Source organism: Gavialis gangeticus, unplaced genomic scaffold (genome assembly GCF_001723915.1).
Source record: "Gavialis gangeticus isolate Ggan-Ray unplaced genomic scaffold, GavGan_comp1, whole genome shotgun sequence".
Classification (NCBI taxonomy): Eukaryota; Metazoa; Chordata; order Crocodylia; family Gavialidae; genus Gavialis; species Gavialis gangeticus.
Genome location: NW_017729032.1, coordinates 239,505,014 through 239,524,670, shown reverse-complemented (window position 1 = coordinate 239,524,670; position 19,657 = coordinate 239,505,014).

Below are 19,657 nucleotides of genomic sequence, written 5' to 3'. Positions count from 1 at the left end.
CTGTGGAGTTTGTGGGTGGGGGTGTAGGTGGTTTATGGGTGTGGGTTGATTGTGGGGGTTTTGCAGGTTTGGAGTTTGTGGGTATGGGGTTTATGGGCATTTTGGGGGGTTGTTGGGGGACTGTGTGGGTGTGGGGGGACAGCTGTTATGGGGTGGGTCCCCTGTCCACCCCCACATAGTGCACAGCTCCCTCCGCAGCAGCAGTTAGCAGCAGACCCTTGTGTTGCTCATGGCTCGCTGCAGGCAAGGACACTTGACAGCACACAATGCTGCCTGAGACCTGGGGCCTACATATGGTGCATGAAGCTGGCCTGATCCACTGGTGCACATCTTCAAACAGGACTGGGGTGGCTCCTGCTGCTATCCATGGCTCCCAGCACTGCAGACAGGAGCTGCACGCCATTGGGCTGGGCCAGCTGCTGCCTCCACATGCCCACCATGTTCAGGTAGGAGCAAGCCTGGCTCAGTTGTGCGTGACTCCTGCGTGCAGTGCCAGGAGTTCTGGATGGTGGCAGAAGCCAGCTTGGTCCTGCCTGAAGACACATGCCAGTGGGCCAGACTGGCTCTGTGTGCCACATGTAGCCTGGGGTCTCAGGTGGTGCCGCATACTGCCACCAGGCTGTGCCTGCAATGGGCCATGAGTGAGGGCCAGCTTCTGGGTGCTGCTGCTGTGGGGTGGGGGACAGGCAGGTAGGGGACCCATCACCACACACTCTCCTCTCCTCCACAGTCCCCTCACACCCCCAGTTCCCCCACCCTCACACAGTGGGCTGAGGCAGGGTGCTGGAGCAGCAGCAGGGGCATGCTGCAGGAATAGAGACACTCTCACTGGGTGCTAGAGCATCTCCTTGGAGGACCCAGCCTCCAGTTGCTTTCGAGCACACTCCAGGAGCATGCCCTGGCCACATTTTTCTGCCATGTTTTCTTTTGATACCAGGATTTCCTGGTATCAAACTTAGAGTCCGCACTGCATATTTTCAGTGTGAGGAACATTTTTTCATTGCTGGTGTGCCTCCTGAAGCATCTCAGACTGCTTTGAGATACTGCAGTTGGCATGTGCTCACTCATCTGGAGGTGGTCTTTAAGTCTAAAGAAAAGCACAATTATTTTGTACAAAAAAATGTATACAACTTCATGAATGTAATACATATCATAATTACTATGGTTACCAACCATCATAGTAACATCTAACTGACCTGAAAACAAAACATTTTGTGAAACACATCCATTTTGACAACTATCACAATAAATAGTGGGTGGGAAATCACTAAACAAAACCAAACCAGAAATGAAGAATTCATGAACAGTCTCTTTTGACCTTTTCATAATGGGCAATGTTTATAATTTAGTTCAGACCAACTTTGTATTTCCATTGTTTTTTTTATATATTTTGTAGAATATTTTAATTTTTTTAGACTAAAATTTGAACAAAAAAATGAATGATATACTTTCATCAACTCAAAACTAAGTGTTCCGGAATTGTATTCCAGAAAAAAAATGAATGTTTTTCCTTTGTTTCATTTTGAAACAGACAAAAAAAAAGCCCAACCCCCCCCGAAAAAAACAAAACAGAAATCACAACAAACACTGGAAAATAGAGAATCTGGAAGAACTCATATTGAATGCCCCTTAGGAGAAGCAGTAGCTTAACTAAATTTTTCCACATGACATAGGTGGTCAGTGGCAACCCCACAGAAAGTACCTCAGCATAGATACTTGGCTGGCAGAAATCAAAAGAGTTTCATCGACTTCAGTAGAGTTAAAGCCACTTACACCAATTAAATATTTGTCCCACTTGTTTTTCTTGGTATCAGACAATTCAATAATCCCAAGTCCTTCCTTTCTCTTTAAGCATTTTACTGCCTTTTAATAAATTAAATTTTAAAAAAATGAGAAACTATTAAGTGTATAGACAACTGACATTTTTAGTGTAACTCCTAGAAATCATACCAGAAATGCACTTTTGCACAAATCCATTAAAGAAGAAAACTGAAGCATTGTGAAGTCTCTGTATTGTGGACAACTAAAAAGCTGTCATGATTCTTTTGGTAACATCTGGTGGTTCCTCACTGTGACCTTTCTACAAATGATAATTCAGGAGGTATTGTAGTATATCTGCTTTTTGTAATAATAATTTCAAATAAAAGCTTAATAAAATATGTAAAATTAACCATTTTTCTTTTATAAGGCAGGTGATATTTGCCTATGGTGTTTTGAGCCAGAAAGGTAGAAATAATTGCTAATTCTAGGAAAAGTATAAAAGTTGCCTCTGTGAAAATATAGTCCTGTATAATCTATACTTCCATTTCTAAACCTTTGGATAATCTACAATATTAATGCAACCTTATGGAAAATGAATAGCAGTTCATTGTCGCCTTTACAAAATGAACATGAAGAATTTCAGCCAAGTTCCTATCATTTGAGTAGAATAGTTAGACAAATTGACATCTTTGGGGACTGTTTGCCAGAGAATGTTTAAATAGTTGGGGATTTAATTGCTCCAGAGACAGCAAAAAAGATCTGGTATTATTCTGTCACTGGCAGGTTATTATAATTTATGCCAATAGGTTTTAAAAAATTCATGTCTATAGTGCTAGCGTATCCTGCATGTTTCAGCATCCATGTTTATTCAAAAACTTGTAGCTGGTTGCATACTCACTAAGAAATAAAAAGGCCATTATTCTCATTGAAACCAGTTTCACGCCAGTGTGAGTCCAATGCATTGACTGAATGAGCACCTGATTTACATTGGAGATGGGAGGATAATCACCAATAAGTCTTATTTTGATATCATACTGACTAGGAAACAAATAATTAAGAATTACCCTCCTCCTAGTTAAAACATTACTCAATAAATAATAAATTTTGCCATAAAACATTGGGCATTTTTTTCTCTCAAATGCACAAATCTGCTGGGGGGGCATTTAATATAGTGGACAACACATAAATTCCAGTGACTGGTATCATATTTAATTTAAAAATAATTTTCTAACTGTATTAAAACCCTACCATAAGTGAAACCACTACTCATATTTTTTCTCTCCTAGGGTTTTTATTGCTTTCCATCAATTTAGCAGCAAATTTAGTGTGTTGGGGATAGGGAAGTGTAGTTAGAGAAATGGAAAGGGAAATGATAGTGTGACTATTACTAAGATGGGAGGACCTTCTGAAAGGGGAAGGTTTACATTGTTTATAGTTAACTTTAGCTGGACTCTATATCTGCCTTAGCTTTTCTGTGATTTATTTCCATAGCAGATCCTCTTGATCAGCAATACTTTGTCTCCAGCTTCATCATGGAATCTCAGCAGGAGTTACTCACATAGATGAGTCTTTCTGAATATGTAAGGAAACAAAAGAATTAATTGCCTAGATTATGCCAAAGTCCTCAAACTGAATCTGGCCCTGAATATTTAAAAGGGGAAGTTTTTACAAAAGTGCCAAGGTAGGTTAGGAACCCAAATACATATAAAAAATTGTGTAACTTTGCTGTCATTTAGGTACTTAACTATTTGTGCCTTTTAAACATTTCCTCCTGTGAGACTAAAGTTGGGTATGCTTTTTTAAAAATCTTGGCTGTATCTTGAGCTACTGTTGCGTGGCATTCCTTTAACGACTCAGAGAAAGAATTAATGTTATCAGCAGACAATTTCTAGCTCTGTGATCTCCAGGTATTTGGGGTTAAAGGAAGGAGTTGTTTTAAATGATAGGCCTTTTTTTCAGTTGTTTTGGGAGGGACCCTACCTTACTCTTGAAAATATTTGTGAACCAATCCTTTCATGATTTATGCTAAGTGCATTATTGCTTTTGCAATCATTCTAAAAAAAATTAGTTTCTCTGCTGTTATTTTCTCATGGAACCTTTTATCACTTTGTAAAATGAAAATAATATTTTTATTTTTGTTCTGTTTTACTTTAGGTATATATAAGGAGTCTTACATGAACAGTTTATCTGGGTTTTTTTTGCAGCAGGGTAATCCTTTGCCTTCACAGTTAGGATGATTACCTGGAATACAGCAGCATAGTTTCATTGAAGTCAGATAGATACACACTGATTTACATAAACTGAGGATCCGGCCCTTATTGGCTTGTGTATTTCCTGTTGAGTGAACTACATTTTTTCCTTCAGAAAATATTCATTATAACCCTTATCCACGTTTTTGCTGTTGAACAATCTTATTCATTAGCCCAATTTGATGATGGCCATGTGCCAGAACCTTTGCTAGGTTACAATCTGCTCCATTAAATTTAATGGAGCTCTGCTGACTCAATCCTGTAAGTGAGCCTGTGTTTGTACTGCAGCAAGTATAATGAGGCCCCAGTTTTGACTGGGACTTCTAATTGCTACTATAGTACAAACATTTATACTCAAAGTCATTTTGGTTGTAACATTTTTCTCAGACGTTCAAGCCCAGCAACATGAAATATACATCTTGGTTTTTTTATATTTCAGTTTAAGTGCAACTGTTTGTATCTAATCTGTTTCTTTTTCTTTTTTTCTTTTTCACTTAAATATTATTAAAGTCTGTGGTCAGCTAATTATTTCAGAACCTACAAGTTTTATTGGTTTTATCATGAAGATTTTGAATCCTAATTGTTTTTCCAACATAAAATGTTAACATGTAATTGAACATAATCATTCACCAGCATTTTCCGTCATATGAATTAAATATTTAATTTAATTTCTAATACAATAAAGCTGCATTTGTTTATGGCCTTGTATTATGTGTCTCTTGTAATAATTGAATCACTGCTTAATTATTAATATGACAGTTAGAACCATGCAATACTTTCTGGTTCCCTAGTAACAAGATTTCATGCTAAAAGACAAAGCTTGCCATTTCAGGCTCTCTCTGTTCAAAATGCCTTGACAGTTTTAATTGTCCAAATTAAGATGACATGCAGATTGATAAAATTACATTTGTAAAATGACATACAAATTTGTAAATGACAAAGAAAAGCTCTGGGATTCTTTTTCCCCCTGCTTTTTCTGGCTAATGTTTTTTTTTTTTCTGTTCCCAAATGCTGATTATATGTTTAGTGAGTGGCACTTGTCTGATACTGCCTTGGAGTCAGATTAGACATACTGCCAAAACTCTGTTAAGTTTTGCATTTCCATAGTTCTAACATTGCTGTATGACAAGTGTTTGTAAGAGAGGTGAAACGTGTGCCCCTTCCAATTTTCCTCTTTGCACTCTAGAACTCCGTGATGGACCACACGTTGCAATCAACATTTTGCACTACAGGTGACTAAGGTTTGTTTTTAAAACTGCATCACAAATACCCTTCTGTATTTGTAGGTAGCTGAATTACCCTGTCGTGGGGAATTCAGAAAATGTTACATGCAAATGGATGTGTTAGTCAAGGGACACAAATAACTAGTGAGCATGGTACATGTACAAGCCAGTGGAAGTTATTAGCTTCACTTGCTTATAAGCAAATTGCTTTTATACAAATTGCTTTTAAACAAATTTGGTTTGGTTCATTCATTGCTGATGGTTTCTAAGGAAAATTTATCTGACTGGCATACCTTATAGGAGGGTTTAGGCAGAAATGGTTTAGAGATGCTGGAGTATTTCCCCCATTAGCAAGGGAGGGTGTCCTGCATGTGTGGATACCAGCACAATGATTTTTCTTGCTACCCAATTCTCAAGCAAGCCTGTAATGCATTTTTTGTTAATAATGATAAAAGAGAGGCAGTACTGAAAAGACAAAGGGTAACACTGCAATGACTGGAACTGATGCTGTGAACTGGGAAGCTATTGATAAGATTTAGTGTCACAGGGTGCATCTACAAATTGCTGTACAGTGATGTTGCTATGACACCATGCTTTAGTATGGCTGCTTACTGCGCTGTGTAGATGCATGGGTAGATTTTTGCCACTACATCACCGTAGCAACATCCCGGGGAGGGCACTGCTATGGTGATGTAACAGTTGATCATGTATAGACATGATCGCTACATCGCCATAGCGTGCCATACGGCTCCTTAGGGCAACATGCAGACAAGCCCACGATCTAGCTAAATTGTTGATTCAGGTTGAAAGAGAGTGGGGAAACCCAGAAAGATATGGTTTAGAAGAGGCAAGCAGAAATCAGTGGTGAGACCAGAAAGTATTTCTGAATGCCCTGCATGCTTGTAAAGACTAAGGGAAACCAGTTAACTTTCTTTCATGGTAGGGAACCTCAGACATTTTTGTAGTGTTCTATATTTGAATACAGCAGAGAACACGTAACTTTCCTAGGGCAACTGCAGGAATTGCTTGCACAGAAAATTAACATTAAGGAAAGTAATTTGCATACTCTAATTGTATGTTAAAACACTAAGGAAAACAAGACATGTTAACTCGGGAAATTCTGCTTTATGGAAAATATATCTACTAATATTTTTTTTCTGAAATGTTAGTACTGTATCGAATAATGCAGCTGGAGCCACTTATTTGTGCTCTGGATAATACTTTTACCTACCAAAATTCTTCTTTTTAAGGCAAAATAAGGCTTTACTGTTCTGAAAGTCTAAACAGGTTTTTTCTGTGTTTATAATTCAGAGGCCTTTTTGTATGTTATGCCCCTATCTTATTGATGGTTTATCACTTTGTTACTGCCATTTACTCACACCAGTACGTGGCTTTGTCTCCAAACTATAAGATCCAGATATAAAAGAGGTTCAGAGAGCATGCCATGATCTTTACCTAAAGTTAATTAAACATTTAAACATAAGATTAAAGTGACCTTTAATATCTGCAGCATCTGTTACGAACAGTTGAGGATGAAAGAAAGTCCATAAAATCATCTGATTTTTGCTCATGTTAGCTTTTTTTTTGTTTAGACCATGATTGTTCATTAATCTTTGACAATAAGATCAACAGCAGCTTAAACGCTTTCTTGCTTTGGAGAACTTGTCCTTTTTTTTTTCTTTGTAATTTTTGCCAGTGCAAGTGAAACTTAGCTTTCCTTTGCTTATATCACCAATCATCAATGCTTACTTGACTGTCTCTGTTCTTTCTTGTGCTTGAATTAGCTACGCATTGTAAAGAACCTTTGTTTTTGAGTGTGTGAGCTTATTTGTTAAGTGCCTGGATAAGCCATTTTGCTTTTTACCACTGTGGATGGAACTAAGAACTTAACTAGATGTGTATGCTACCATTCTAAAAAAACACAAAGAAAAAAGAAAAGATGCAGGCCTGCTTACATTAAAAGAGAAAAACTGATAGAAACCAAATGAAATATTACAATAAGAACATACAGCAAAGCAAACTCTACCACCTTCAAAACTGAAAAGCAATCTGTCTCACCCACCCTCTTTTCAGTTCCTGCCTCTGACCATGGAGGGCACCTCTCCCACACTCAACCCATTTTAGTTTTGATCTACCTGTGGCAGGTATGTTTTTAATTCACCAGCTGGACAAAATCACCCCCACCCCCTTAAACCTCTTTACACTTATTGTGATATTAGTTCCATTTAAGTACGCTGTTTAGGCTCTTAGCCCCAGTATGTCCCCAATACTTTCTGTGACCTTTTAAAATTATTTTGACTTGTTCTGGCTGTTGAAGCATCATTCATCTGTGAGGTAGTATGGGAAAGGGTCACGTTGAGTGCTATTTTTCTGTATTATCTAAACAAATAACTCATCAGAATTTATTTGAAGTGTTTTGCCTTCCTTTTGGATTATAAATTACTTGTGACAGATTATGACTTTTCTCCAGCATAGTGGGTGCCTTTCTTATTTAATGGTGTTTGTCATTTATTTTTGTTGTTTGCAACCTGAAGTCTGGTTTAATCTCTATTGGCTGATCAGCCTTCATCACCAGGCAGGGTATTTTTTTTTTAAATCTCCAGTTACAGCTGATAAAATTTGAAGCTTCAGTTTTACAGGAAATTATGATATTTTATTTTCATCCCAAATTAGACCAACATAATGAAATTTTAAATGATTCCTAAAATGGAAATTATGAAGCAACAATTCAGAAATGTTAATCTATTTTTTTAATAAAAAGCATTGGCACACTTCCCCCAATCTGACTCTTTCTTTTAAATCGGTTGAATTTTGGCAGGTCTAAGCCAGTTGTAACACAACACTGTATTTTCCTATTGTGACACATTGCCCCAATGTGTTCTTGAAGTACCTGGATGGTCTTATTTTTCTTGAATGGCCAGGTTTTCTGCCTGGACTGTATCTTCCATATTGTAGCACTCAGACAACTTCCATGATGTAGCACACACAGCCTATCCAGTAATGACACTCCACATTATATTATGGAATTATAGAGTAGGGGTACTCAAAGCCTGGCATGAGGACCAAACCTCATTGAGTCCACAGGGCTCCCCACAGATTGGTAACAGTAACAACTAACAGGGGAACTGTGGCAATTAACACTGTCTCTGCCAAATTTCTAAGCCCCGCCGATTTGACCCAGGCTGTTGCTGTGGGGATGGACTGAGCTGGACCACTCTTGTGTGACTGGATGAGGGCCTGGCGAGCCACTGTCATGCAACCAGATCAAGGGTCAGCTGGGCCTGGGCCATTGTTACAGGGATGGATCAGACAAAGGTTGTTGCTTCATGGCCAGATTGGTGTTTGGCTGCACGAGCCCGTCACACCAGATAAGCGCTCTACCATGTCCGCCCCACATGTGGAATCAGGTCCCTGTTGTATCCACCCTGCAGGCCTAATTGGGCCCAGTGGATGGTTCTGACCCACAGAGGGACCTGGCACTGCCCATCCAGCCTAAGGACCAAAAAGGTTGGGCACCACTGTAATAAAGCATGGACAAATGCTCACCTGAAGGCATTTCAGATGGGAAAAGCTGCTCCAGAGAGCGTGGCAATGGTTATACTTTAAAAGTGATTTATTTACAAGCCTGCAGTGATACAAATGAGCTAAATTGCCATTACTTCAACTGTGGATGAAGGTGGAGTTCGGCTACATTTGTGTCACTGGAGGTTTGTTGAACCTAACACAGTTTTGTAGTCCCCCCTCCCCCTTTTGAAACGTTGCTAAATGAATGGATATGTATGCCCACAATATTCCATGGAGCCTAAATCATGGAAAAAATGCTTTCCTATGCTGACAGGGAAAGGGAAGTTAAGGTTTATTGAACTGACTCAAAATAAAGCATTACAAAATAAAAATATTCCAACTCAAGTCCAAATGATGCTAAATAAAGTGTTGATTTTTTCTTAGTTTTTGAAACTCTGAAACTTTTCAGCAAAATCAGATTTTCTGTGAGAAAAATCTTGATTTTGAGAACTACATTTTCTCTTGTAAAATCATTGTGATGGAAAATTCCTAGCTAATACAACCTCTACTTTTTAAGAAGGGCCTCAGTATTTTGATTTGTGCCTTTTGTTCCTGAACTTGAGATAACTGTAATATGCTCCATGTAATGCTACTTTTAAAGTCTCTGAGATGGACATGTAAAGAATAGGCACTTCCCCAGAAACATCTATAAACATATGGATTCAATAATTTGTCTTAAGGTTAATAAATGTGAGCTGTTTGGAGGACACACTGGGGCAAAGATCCAGAGCTGAGAGACCTTCTCTAAGAATGATGTATCTTCTCACCTGCTACCACATCTTGTTGGAAAAGATGATAGATATGGAGGCTGCCCTCAACCTTCAGCTCAGTCACAGTCTTAATGAACCCCACTAAACCCGGTACATTCTTGGACCCCTTGCTGGGACCTGCTGTAAGTAGGTGCTTCAAGGGGACACCTTAAGCCTTATGGGCTAAATGGCTGACTCCAACCATCCGATGCCTCACAGATAGTTTATTGATATCATCCCTGTAATGAGGTCTTGTTCTCACTCTACCTTGTATTGTCACTGGGTTCTCTATGCCCCTGTCACTACACCCTCAGTAGTACTGGGGCCTCTATAGACAAGGTCTTCTCTTCTATAGCTTCAGCCCAGTCCTCCACTTTAAATAACAAAAGGTAAGCAGCAGAGTAGCACTAGCATTTCAGGCAGCCAAACTGTGACAGAGCCTGTCTTTCCTTTCCTGCAGGAGCTTCTTCTCTCACAGCTAGTCTTTAATCTCTCAGGCCTGAAGTGCCTTTTGGGGAAGGAGACCTGGCTCTAGGGGAAGCTTGAAGGTTGTGGAACACAAACTCAGATGATTCCCTCTCCTTCCCCAGAATGTCCTTCACTATGGCACTCAGGTCCAGCTCTAGCTCTTCCTCTGGCACTGGAAGGCTCAGGCTAGGAAGTGAAATGGGGGTGGAGGAGACTGTCATGCTTCTGCTGCTTATTGTCATGGTGGTGGTGGGTGGTTATGGCTGGTGCTATTGGAGGGGATGCAGACTCAGGCAGTGGCACTGCTCCCCTCTCCTTGATACCATCTAGAAAATTGCACAGATTGAGATTATTATTATTCTTGCCCAGGCTTTGGAAGAAGTAGTCACTGTTGCTGGCTTATTTTTACTTTAAGTTATTGATTTTTTCCATTGTCAGTGGTGGATTTGATATTTTCATATTATGGTAGTGTTATAATGATATTTTAGCCCCGATGGATGAGGAATTGTGCAGGAAGCAAGGATTTCTTTGAGTTATACATTTTTTGAACCAATTGCATAACTGCAATAGAGTTAGACAAGCTTTTGAATGCAAGATATTCTTCAGGTATGAGGAGAAAAGTAAGCACAACAATAGTAAAAAAACAAAACACTTCTGATAGAACCTAGGTCTAATATAGGGATGAGCAAAATATCCAGGCTGCCAATTTTGATTCTCTCTGGCCTGCAGATGGGTAGCACAGGGAGTGCCTCTGGCCCCAGCCTCTGCTAGTGTCACAGGAGATGCTGGGTGGAAGTAGACCCATCTACTCAGGGCCTGCCATGCAGAGCCAGGTGAGTGGGTGAACCATGCTTGTGCCCCAGTGCTCCCACTCAGGCTGGTCTGGAGGCCTGTAATTTGGAGCTGGCAGGAGCTTCCCTGGGTGCTAGAACCATGTGGCTGGTACTCTGTACTTACACCTTGAGGTGGTGGAGCTTCCCCAGCACCCCCTCAGCAAGTGAAGCCCCATTCCTGGCCTCGGGTCTGCCACCGCCTCCCATCTTGCCCTGTACAGCACCATGAGCTGCATCAGCCACATGCCACCTACCAGCTGCAGCCAGCATGGTTCCCATCCTGTCCACCTTGGTGAGGTTGCCTCCAACACCCTAGAGCTGGGGCTTCTCTTGGGGAAAGGGGGACCCCCCCAGGCTATAGGTAGGCACATCCTGCATGACTCTGACAGGGAGTTGGAGCTGGAGGGGCTTGTTGGGCTTCCTGAGGACTTCTAGGTACAAGTGTAGATTGGAAGGGGTGGGGGGCAACTGAGTTTGGAGTGCAGGTGGCACATGAGGGGCATGTTGGGGTGCAGGCTAGGGCAGGAGCTCTCATGTTATGTGCAATAATTAGGTGAAAATACCAACAGGAGATGGGGATAAAAATGATGCAGAAAATTCTAAACTTTGTTCTCCTTTTAAATTCATATACATTCCTTGAGCAATTGTTCTTTTATTTAAGTACTTTTGTAATTCAGCATCGAAATGCATTGCTTAGTTTTGCAGTGACACTCAAATCAAATGTCACTGTTTCTGTTTCCTCATTGCGTGAGCCTATGTCTATATGTGTAAGGCTTTTGCAAATATTGTGGCTTTTATTTAGAGATTTGAAATTTACTGTCTGTAAAGATCATCTAGGACTTGTTAAAGCTTCATTGTTCCCCTGAAAATTTCTGTGAATAACTCAATGTAAAGTGACTACAAAAAAGGACATAAACTCAGCTGAAAAGACAATAAGTTTTATCCGCATGGAAATTTGTGGAAACTTGTTACCATCTTACTTTGGTCATCTGCATAATGCCTTCACTGTGGCATGTATATGGCTTATGTATAAGGCTTTCACTATGAAAAAATATATTTATTATAAAATACTGAAAAACGGCTTAATTGTACAAAGAAGACATGCTAGATCTTCAACTTTGGAAATCAGCATTGTATCACAAAGGTCTTGAAGATATGCATCTTATGGCAGCTAAGGATCTGCCTCCATAAATGTATGTGAGCCCTTGTTTTTCCTGAAGTTTAGGATAGTCTTCAACATATAGCAGGTAAACGGGTCTATGTTGTAAGAGTTACTTCCCAGCAAGCATTATCTGCTGATCTATAACTCATCTAACCTCTCCTGTAAGCCTCTTGTTCTTAGACTTTCACTATGGAGAAGACACCTAAAATAATGGCATTTAATTCCATCACTCGTAACTGTGGACATGCTGAGTTAAGTCAATTTCCCATGCCTTGACTCTCAGTTAATTTTTACAGAGCTGCTTTGGCAATCTTTCATGGGTGATTTAGATTTTTTGCTTCATAATTCATATGGATTTAATATAATATGTTTTCATCATTTATATAACTGACACCACTTGGAAGTTTTTCATATGATATGCTCATTGACCCCTACTGCATAGTAACCAAACAGCTTTCTTTAAATAGATGGAAAGGGGAGCAAACATTCTCTCTCTATATTCCAGTAGTTAGTCATATTCCTCTTGTCTGTTGTATGCTTATCTCATTTCCTCTAAAACAGAAAGTATCCTTTGCTGCCTGTAATACAAGTGGCATGTAAATGGAAACAAAACTGAGTATATGCTGTTTATTCCCCCATAGGGGAACTACTTCAAAAGCTACTTTTTCACCTTGTGTACTAAGATCTGTTAAAAAAAAACAAAACAAAAACTTGCTAATTACTAGTGATCCAGTTGACGACACTAAAAGTTCAATGATTGGATTTCAAGTATAAATAGAGCAAGGAGCTAGCCCCCAGCTAAATCATTATACTGAAGCTTATCCTTCTTGGGACACTGAGGGAGAGGATTAAAGCTACAACACATTTGGAGGAAGGCATTGTGTGTGACCTGTAGACCTTGTATTTAATCTCTACTTTAGGGAGCACTGAACATTTCTGTAACTTCCCAATCTTTTTTCCCCCTTTCCTTTGACTGGTGATGTTTTTGCAAGTACAATATATGAACTATTTTTCTGTTCATTGTGACTTCAAAAAAATTGTGTGATATGAGAGAGAGAGAGAGAGAGAACACTAAATGTTAGGACACTACTCAGTCAGGTGATTGCTACTTCCATTACTAGGGATAAACAATGAATATCATCTTGTATAAGGGTAGCAATCATTAATTTATTTTGTGACAAATTTATATGGTGGATTCTTAATGGCACTTTTTCATATAGTTCCATACAGTTCATATCGCACATGCAGTATAAGGGTGTGTGTAGATGAAACAGGGACCCTAAATTGGAGTGGTGGGTTTCTAAAAACACCACGCCACTTCAGTTGAAGGCCAAGTAAACCCCTGTGTCATCCACACACCTGCCCTTACCTGCCTCTCTGGCAGCAGGGAGGGTGAGCTGCCAGCAGGCAGAGCAGTTCCTGGGCTGCAGGGGGACTGGTGCTTCCCTCTGTGCTAGCAGTGCTCCCCACCCCCAGGCAGCACCTGGCTCAGGCATTCCTGTGAGGTCCTGCAGCTGTGGAGAGAAGCACCAGGCCCCTGTGCAGCTCAAGCATGCAGGCAAGCTCTGGTGGGGAGGGAAGCAGGAAATCAGGCTCACTGCTTTATTTTTTTTCCCTTGGTCGGAGCCTGACTTCCAAGGCTGCTGCCAGGCTGCCTGAATGGGCTTCCTGCAGAGCCCCTGAGCTGCACAGAGCCCAGTGCTTTGCTCAACAGCTGTAAGGTAGCAAACTAAAACTCCTCAGAGGTATCCTGGAATTTCTGTTCCTTTAAGGTGCTTCTCACATTCTAAGTTATGAGTTGGAAACATTTTTTGCGGAGCTCCACCACCAAAGCCATGGCTTCATGGGATGAATCCAAAGACTCTGCAGGCTGCAGGATGCTGCCCAGTGCAAAGTGTTTGGAAACTGTTGATGTCATTGTCCACAACTTTTTTTGAAGCATTCAAAAATGAATTATATTTAAACATTAAATATAAATACAGTGTAAATACGGTAATTCCTTCCCCCCTTTATGTTATATAATACAGAGAATCTCACTAAAAATGCTATTTTTTTAACTGTTGCGATGAAACTTTACCTTTGGAAAATTGCATATAGCTAGATTAGGTTACTAAATGTGAGGCACAGAAATTAGTCCAATTTATTTACTTTTTTTAAAGTAGAAGTTTGGCTGAAATGCAAATCCTTACTTCCATTATTTGTTAACTCAACTAGACCATTTGATATTTACCGGACTTTTCAGGGATGGAGGTAGCTTATTTCAGAGTTATCAAGGAGTTTACATCTGGCCTTTTCTATCAATTTATCTATTTTTGCCCAATCACAGTTAGGTCCTGATGTTTTAACTGCATAGAGTAATTTGCAAGATTAGAACCTAAATTACTAAATTACTGATGACCTGTTAAGAAATATCCCTAAATATGTCAAATTCTATCTACTTCTATCATCTTTATTTAAAAAACAGGCAAGCTATGGAATCCCTTTAACTAATGGTTAATAATTATCTAATTGTCATGAATCACATAAATTATGTTATACCACTAATGTGCATAAACGTTTATTTGAGGTGAGCAGCTCACAGATATGTACACTGAAGCTGACAAATGTTTTGGGGAATGCTTTGTTTTGACAAAAATGACAACTAATATTACTTACCTAATTTTTGGGTGCCTTTAATTTGATGTGGAAATTAAGCACCCATGAAAGTAAATTCAGATGGAGTTCAAATTAGGCAATCCAGCAGTGAGCATCCCCTAATTACTGACCAATTTTTTAATAACATTTTCTCACATAATTCAGCCTTGTCAATGCTACGCCTTTATGGCAGAAGTGGAAATAGAGATGGGTAGAATAACTTCTTAAAAATTGTAGCCAATGAGATATTCTTTAACCAATTACAACCTGAAATGAAACTAATATATTAATCTAGACCAGTGATTCTCAGCCAGGGTACTGCACAAGATAAAGCCAGAAATTTCAAATAGAAATCCATACTGTCAAAAAGATTCTGACCTGGTGTCATTTTTCTGAGTTTGTTGAATCAATCTACTATTTTTCTGTAGTCAAAAATTGACTGAAAACTAAGAGCTGATATTCTCTGAAGGTTGTCTTGTGTCTCAAAAAGTTGACTTGCTAAAAAGCACTGATCTAGATGAGTGCTGCACACTTCTGGCCCTATGAGCAAGATGGGTGGCATGGAGCCAATCTGCTGGTTGCATTGGGCTGTCTGTGGGCCAGATTGGGCCATGAGGCCTGGCATCATTCCCTCCTACCTTTTGTACATCAGGATTGTGTGCCAGTGAGCCAGAACTACTACTGCTTGTGTACTGGGATTAGGTCTTAGTGGAGCAGGACTGCCCTCTCCTGTTGCACACATGCTGAGATTTGGCCCTGGGGACTGGCATCACCCCTGATTACTCCCTCCTGCTAGGACTGAGTCCTGATGCAGCAACAATGACCTCTGCTGCCCCTCCCACCCTGGGATTCAATCTCGGAGGCCTTGTGCCACCCCCACTGGGATCTGCATTCTGTGATTGGGCACCAGATCCAGTGTGTAGGGCCTGGACCTCCCCATGGGTCCAGAAATTTGGGAGTGGTCCTGTTGATCTCCCACCCCCATATCTGTGGACCCATGGGGAGTCCTCTGGATTGGATAACAAGGTATCACAGGCTGATGTGCCTGAAATGTAGCATTTTCTCTTGGGCAAGTGTATTAAAAGAGTACTAAAGCCTTCCATCCCCTCTCAAGGCTGTTATTTGACAAAGGCTTCTGACAGTGAAGCCTCTTCAACTACAAGAAAAGTAGGCATGACTGGCCAGTTATTCATTCTGTTCTAACTTTTTTTAACTACGTAAAGGATTTTTGAAGCAAAAATGCCACCCACATTCTATTGTCTTTTGCCTACAGTTTGATCACTCACTTATATGGTCTCTTTCGATTGATTTGTCATTTGAAAGCATCTGCAATAAATGTTTCAAGATCTTTTATATAGATTAAATTTTGTGATGGAAATCACATATTTGATTGACACTAATAATTTAAAATCATTGTTCTCCCAAAATAGTCATCTCTCTTTAAGGCTCCTTTCTTTAGTTCTAAATAATATCCTTATCCTTTTCATTTACAATTAATTTAGGTAGTTATTCATGAAGACAAAATTGTATTGGGATTAATATGTTCAGTGCATTTTTCTTTTGAAGCATGTCATTAATAAATATGCTCAGCATATGCAGGGGGAATGTATTTATAATACTCCCATTAGTCTCTCTTTCTTGTAAATAAACAAATTCAATGCAAGTAAGATGAGTATAAACATGCACTGTACAGAATAATTTGTTGCCTGACATTGTGAGCACAGTATGGTTTTAAATTAATCCATATTTGCAGGAAAGAAAAAATCTTGATCATGGATGTTTTTTAATTTTTTTAATTACAGAAAGGTTGAACTCAATTGATTTTATAAGCTATTAATAAATATTGAAATATTCTGCAGCCACTATGAAACCTTAATATAATTACATATTTTTCTAGGCCCAACAGTTTAAATGCTAATTTTGCTCCAGATGGAACTGAAAGCACCTTGCAATAATATGTTTAGGTTAATTAATATATCTTTTATAAATGGCTGGTACTCTGTATCGTCTGATAAGCTATCTGATCACTGGGGTTGATCAGAGGGTGAACAAAAACTAATTAAAATTGTAATTAGAATCCAGTGCTCAACTGTGTAGAAAACAACCCCTCCCACAAAAAACAAAACAAGGGCCTAAGATATCCTAAACTTCATCCATAAATATTTTCACAAAAATGCTAATTTTTTTGTCAGACAATTTATCATGATCATTCTGATAACCACAGAGTATTCCAAAAAATGTTTGCAAATTCTTATTGGTTCACAATTTTAAGCAAGCATAAACTAAATTTTTCTCAAAAAGATGTATTGGGAGGACATTATTTGCTCTTCAATAGGTATTGTTTTCCACTTAAAAATATAAACAGGTGTCCAGTTAGAAAGCATGAATAATACCATGTACCTCCAGCAGCAGCTTAACTGAGGATGGGTGAACAGGGCACCAGCCTCAGGCACTGACTTACCATCAACAAAGGAATAGCAGCTGCCACTACCACCACCTTCAGCCTGGTTGCCACCACTGCTGCCCAGGGCACAGAACCTGCTTGTTGTGCTTCTGACCTTAGGTGTCTGACTGTGGAACAGATAAAGAATATTTCTAGCAATCAGCTTGGAAACCATTGTTCCAAGATAGTTAGCAAGTATTTACAAAGAACAAATGCATCAGAAGAAAATCAGGATGGTTGTGCAAATGATTCACTAAGCAAACAAAAAAAGGCTAGTGTGCAATAAGAAGTTCTGAATAATTAATCTATCTCTGTTTAACAGGATTCCTTAGAGGAATATGCCACTTGAACCTTAACAGAACATTTATAAAATACTACCTGTTACTAGTTCCATAATTATATATGGAACCTGGAATTGGTATAGTATAAAGGCAATTTAAAGTTAAACTGGATGACTAGTACCAGTAATTCCTTGAATTAGTTTCTGAAGGAGAAAGTTCTGAAGTATCATACTGCAAATCAGCACACCAGCTGTTAGATAAGAAAGACTCTAGAACCACAAATAGAAAGATGTAAAATATTATAAATCTTTTTATCTGTCTTGTATTTTTATCTACTATATTATATATATATATATTTCCCCCATTATCTATCAATATTTATCTACCATGTGAGGAAAAATATAAATATTGGGAATATATTATGTAGAAGTCCAAACTAGACTCCAGCATAACTTCTTCAGCTTCTCATCCTGGGATGCCTAGCATATCCCATATGCTGTAATTGTTTAAGAGATTCAAATAGGACAACTAAAGAGTTTCTCCCAGAAGAAATCTTCCCTAGTTGGGAATATGGTTTTAGCTGAGTTTTGTTGTGGGAGAGATATCTACAAGTGCATATGTACCTTCTGCTAAGAAAAAATTGGCATTCCCAGAGCTCTTTTGATTGATTGGGCATACTTGTGATAACTTTCACTATCTCTTATGCACTTATAATTGAATTTGTATGTTGTAAATGGTCAAAAGTTTTTAAAAGTCCATTAATTTTAGGAGTCCAATTTTATTTGCATATACCTGATCCAACATATTGAGAATCTAGTAATTGTACAGTAACTCCGGTGAGAAAGAAGGGAACTAGTTTGGCAGGTTGTATTAATGCTTTTGCATTTTAATAAAACTTCTGTCTCCAGTATATTGCAATGTATGTTGTAGTTTACCCCTGAAAGGTTTAAAATATCTCTGTTCCCCTTATGCATGTGATTTAGATATTGCTATTTGATTCTGTTAGATCTTCAACGCATTTTAAAATAGATCTAAATGGCATGATAAAAACCTGACTATAATGGCAGAAATCACTACTTTTATGCATATTATGTTGACAGTTCTTACTAGGAGGTCTTCAAGAAGAAGAGTCAGAATCCCATAAAAAGTCAAATATCTTGAATCTTTTTCAACTCTTATTTGATTATTTGTGAATTAAATTTAACCAGCTAATTGAGATTGTAATTTGTATAGGAATATGTGATGTATGGAAACGTTTTTTGTTGTTTTTTATTGTTTTTTTAAAAAAACACAACACCCCTAACCCCCTGCACCACCTAAAATTAGACTCTTAAATCCATGTTTTAAGAACTTAGCCCGATTTATCAAAAATGTTAACTACCCTGCTGCTCTCAGCAGGGGAAATGGGAGACACTCAGTAGTCATCACTTTTAATAACTAGACAATTTCAATTTAGGTAGCTAAAGAGCAGATGAAATGATGAGTGAAGAATTAATCACTTCAAATTCTTCTGTAATGCAAAAAGAGAGCTTTAAATTGCCACTTCTCAAGATATCATATGAAATCTAGTGATATGAGACTTTTCTCCCCACTCAAAATTTCCTAAATTACATGGAAGACAAAATGTATGTGTCCCCTTATGCAAAACGGTCACTTTTTTCCAAATTATTTACAGATAAGATTGATGACACTGATAGCTCTCAGTCTAGATACCCAGCATGGTTTTCCTACTGTCTTTATGTGTCAGCGAGACCAGGTCATTTGTATGTGGTAAGACTGAAGGTATGGAACCAAAATGTGATTCAAATTTGCCCTTGGTTTAGGATGACCATATTTCCTGACCTTCACACACACTCCATTTCCACCTGCTCCCCAGGATGCTCAGCTCTCTGAGATTACTTGTTTCAGCTGAGCATGCCAGAAAATAGTATATGTGTGTATTGTGGGGGAAGAGGGTAGATACAAAGCAGTGGAGAGCAAGTGGGGAAAGGATTGCGGTGGATCAAGTGCAGGGAACAGCAGAAAGGGCTAGCAGCCCCTATTGCACTCCCTGGAGGCTTCTGGAAAAAGATCAGAAGCATTCATTTAATCAAACAGAGACAATACCTGGAACAGGTGTTTAAAAATGACTGTCCCAGTAAAAATAGGATATGTAGTCACTCTTATTCAGTAACTCACTTCATGGTATATACTCCAAAATAGCATGTTCCAAATAGTCTCAGTAACTCTTAAACACATAGTTATGTGAAATTACATTTCATAGTTTCATAGTTTCATAGTTTCTAGGGTC